At 35.3% G+C, this 4,235-nt stretch overlaps 1 long non-coding RNA gene across 1 annotated transcript; it reads right to left on the bottom strand.

Moving 5' to 3' along the window:
- Window positions 1-646: 646 nt before the first annotated feature.
- LOC119430266 lies at window positions 647-4,227 on the bottom strand. The gene is made up of 3 exons (XR_005187895.1): window positions 4,168-4,227; window positions 3,802-3,858; window positions 647-815 (listed from the first exon to the last, which is right to left on the bottom strand). It is a non-coding gene; the product is annotated as an uncharacterized LOC119430266 (long non-coding RNA).
- Between the last annotated feature and the right edge of the window lie 8 nt (window positions 4,228-4,235).

The following is a 4,235-nucleotide window of genomic DNA, read 5'->3' on the forward strand; positions in this document are numbered from 1 at the left end:
AGAGCATAGATAGACCATGCATATACTACTGATGCGAAGGCTGCTGAATGTATTATTCTACCAGAAGATGAGCAAACTTTTGGACTGACTAAACGTACTTATCAGTCAGATTGATACATTTGCCACTTCATCATTACAGGCAAATAAAAGTTTATGCTCAGCATACAAACTGAAAAACTGTCATGCAAAAGTGCATTGAATTTAATTAACTAATGCAAATTCTTTCACATCTGTGTGTTATTTTTGAGGAAGTAGTTTTGCAAGTCTGAAAAAGAAAAAAGAAAAACTGGTACTCATTTGGCTACCCAGTAGCCTAATCCAGATGAAGACATAAGTCTTTCTCCATACTCTGTGATCCATGACTGATGTTTCAGCAAATAAGATACCAACTATTGAAAACTATTTTGACACATTATCACTTCAAAAAATGTTCAGATGATCCCTTTTCTGCTCAAACCTCAAATATTACATCAAGAAAAGCAGCAGAGAAGAAAGAGGAGGAAAAGGTGCTATCATTAAAAAAATCTACTTACTTGATTAAATTTAATACATGTCAAAATGTCTAAACTAGGCTGAAAATCACAAACTATAATAATTCTTTGGCACAAGCCAGTCTCTTCAAGGCAGTGATCCGGTTTCTGACAATTTTTTACCCAGTCCAGTTTCTGTCCTCAAGTACATTTGGCTCTGCTTGATGCACTGAAGGAAGTGTATTTTCTGAGGTACCTTGCATGTGTGGACGAAATTCATCATGTGTTTTTCAACCGCACGAACCTCTGTGTCTTCCCACTTATGTTTAGCATTCTCCCAGTTGCCTGTGAAGAACAAATGTAAAGACCATACTATTTTAAAAAAAATCAGTGTTTATCTAAAACATAGATGGCATACATTACTTCAGAACACTGCAAAAGCTGTGTATAAAAATATTGTATTCATGTTAAGAAAACCCCCACCCTACATTAGATTTAGAAGGGGTTTGGACAAAATGGATTCACAGTTGAATATTCAAATATTTTTACTAAATTACTAGAACTGTAGTCAATAGGTAGAAAGAAATTGTTGATGAAGATGATCATCATCATTCATGCTTCTGTCTGGTATCAGTTTATTGTAATTTTTCTCTAAGAATTCAATTGCAGCTCACATGAGGCAGAGAGGTGACAGCATGCTTGCAAAATGTAATACGTCTGCATATTTATAATATTTGTTTTTCAATTATCCTGTTTTTTTTCAATTCAATTCAATTTATATAGCACCAAGTCACAGCAGAAGTCATGTCAGGGCACTGAACAGAAACATATATAAAAATAATAATTCAACACTATTTATCTGAGGAGCAGACCATTTAAGTTTAACTCCATTGCAGAACTCTCATCTTGAGCAAGCACAAAGGTGACAGTGGTAAGGTAAAACTCCCTCATGAGGAAGAAACCTTTAGTAGAACCAGGCTCGGGACATGCAGCATCTGCTTTAACCAGCTGGGTTTGGTAGGAACAGGAAGGAGGAACAGATACATAATGGCAGGTCAAGAATCACATGATAGAAATAGTATCAAATGAAAACTATTCGATTTTAACAATTCATTTTAAGAAATTAGGTCAATTTGTCCAAGAAGAGATTGTGAGTACAGAGCTTCAGGGTGCCCTTCCCTTGAAGCTGACACACTCTATTCCTGCTACCTCGGTTGCTAGTGAGCAGGTTCTCGCCACCGCTGGAGATACCATCACTGCAAATTTTGGCAGAAAATTTAGATAAGCTGTTATTTTTGGCCAAAAATTTAAAACTCGACTAGTAAGATTGTAAACAGTCTGTTGCTGTTTATTGTTCTGGTTTTGATTGTTATTGTATTTATTAAGATTTTTATTGTTAGTATATATTATTGTAGAGTGCCGTTTATTTAAAATATCATCCAAATGGGTCGCTTTTATTTATTTTTATACATTATGTATTTTATGCATTGCTTACTTGGCATATTTTCAAAATAATTTAAGTTTTCATTTTGGCCATTTTTGCACCGACAATTAACCGAATCAAGCCCTCCTTGAAACTGAACCGAACCGAAATGTGATTTTAGCGTACCGTTACACCCCTACATAGAATGTATTCTTAGGAAGCAGTGAGTCAAAAGATTACTGTAACTCCAGTACTTCACAATGATACAATTGAGTGCACGTTTACTTCAACTAAGTTTAGAATACTTCAGTATAATCACTGCATGTTAACATCAAAATAAATTCAAAATAATGAACAGGTGCAGCTCAAAAAAATAGAAAATTAAAAAGCTATATACTGGAAACTTGTGGTGTCACCCCCAATCAGTTTATTAACTCAAATACCAGCAAAGTCTTCCTGAGCTTATAAAGGGTTTTCCAGTTTGGTCAGTAGGCTACACAATCATGGGGAAGACTGACTTGATAAATGTCCAAAAGCCAGTCATTGACACCCTCCATAAGAGGGAAAGTCACAAAAGATCATTGAACTGTACCCAAGCATATTCATAGAAAGTTAAGTGAAAAGGAAAAGCGTTGTGGGAAAAGGTGCAACAGGGATAACGGTTTATGTACTGTAACCACAGACTATGAATATGGGTGCTCTAAGCTACTAATACGTCAGAGCGCCCCACCCCATTAACAGAACCGAGCAGAACCGAGCACGCTGAACGACCAAACCGAACTACGCACCTCCCACCTGTCAGTATTGGTGTTACGCTACTTAGCTGCACACAATACTAGCTAGCTGAAATGCTAAAAACAAACAACATGTGGCTCAGCTGTCTCTCCATCCAGCTTTAAACTGCAGGTACAGACAGCTCAGCTGTCTCTCCCTCCCTCCCTCTCCCCGCTCTAAGCTGCAGGTACAAATGTAGCTAGTCTCTCCCCACCCCGCTCTGAGCTGCCGGTGCGGGCTGCGTCTCCCCCGCTCTAAACTGCTGGTACAAACAAATTGTTCACATGTTTACATATGACTATTGTGCAACTAGATAATTGACATTTATGTGGTAGATAATATCCAAATGGAAGCTAAAGAATATTGAGAGAAGTTTTAAAAAAAATTACATCTGTTATTAATGAAAAAAGCCATCAATACAAAATCAAAAAATACTTAATTTTAGTCCTTAAAATGTTTAACTTATTTTTAGAAATATATTTGAGTTATGCAATAACTATTACAGCAAAAGTAACTTTACACCGCTTCTACTTTTTCAGCCTCACAGCAAATTGGCAGCCAACTCTCAACTCTTCTGTGTACTTCATAGTTTCCTTTCCTTGGCATTTTGATAGAAGCAAAGGAAAATAATTTAATTGTTTTTGTATGAGATGTAGATGCCAATGTATAGATGAGCCCGAAAAAAAAAAAAGGTTACCACAAAAATAACTTTAGATTTAAAACCCATTGCATCTAAAAAATAAAATAAAAAAGTTTTAAACATACAAAAAGTGGGAACAAAAATACACGGGAAGGGTCATACAGTATTTACGTTGAAATTTATGAAAAAGCAATGAAACACAAATAATATTAGAGTTTAGTTATTCATCAATATTGCAAAGTTTTTACTTGCATTTGAGAACCTTTAACGTAAACATCTCATTTTGATCTAACAGAGAAAACTGTTCCAATGTGAAGCAAGACTGATTAAATGATCTGATTTCAACAAGTTACCATCATTATTATTATTTTAATTTTTAAGATTAGGATACAATTTTCACCTTGTATTTGTAAATCTAAACAGGTTTCTAATATTCTTTGACCCGACAACCCAAACCTATGACATCATAAACATTATAAATTCAGTACACTTACCTGAAAGTGGTCACTACCATCACTGGTCTGCGTTGTCATGTCAGGTGCTGAGATTTCCTGGAAACAAACACAAGAACACCTTAAAACAGACATACTTTATTCATCATTACGGCACATTATTACCTACTTTTGGGGACTTTTCAAACACACACTTTATTTTAGACCTAAAAGAGAAAACTGACCTAAACTGATGCAAGAGTAATGAAACTTGAGTTCCATTTTAAACAAGTTACTATGAACATTTTATTTTTACACGTAGGATACTTTTTTACCTTATATTTGTAAATCTACAGAGGGTTCTAGTATTCTTTGGCCGTACAACCCAAACCTATGAGATAATGAACATTATGAATTCATTGCATCTACCTGTTGAATGTGCTCATTGATATCAGTCTGCTTTGTCACATCAGGTACTGTGATTTCCTGGAAACAAA

Source organism: Nematolebias whitei, chromosome 2, assembly GCF_014905685.2.
Source record: "Nematolebias whitei isolate Nwh7 chromosome 2, NemWhi1, whole genome shotgun sequence".
Lineage (NCBI taxonomy): Eukaryota > Metazoa > Chordata > Actinopteri > Cyprinodontiformes > Rivulidae > Nematolebias > Nematolebias whitei.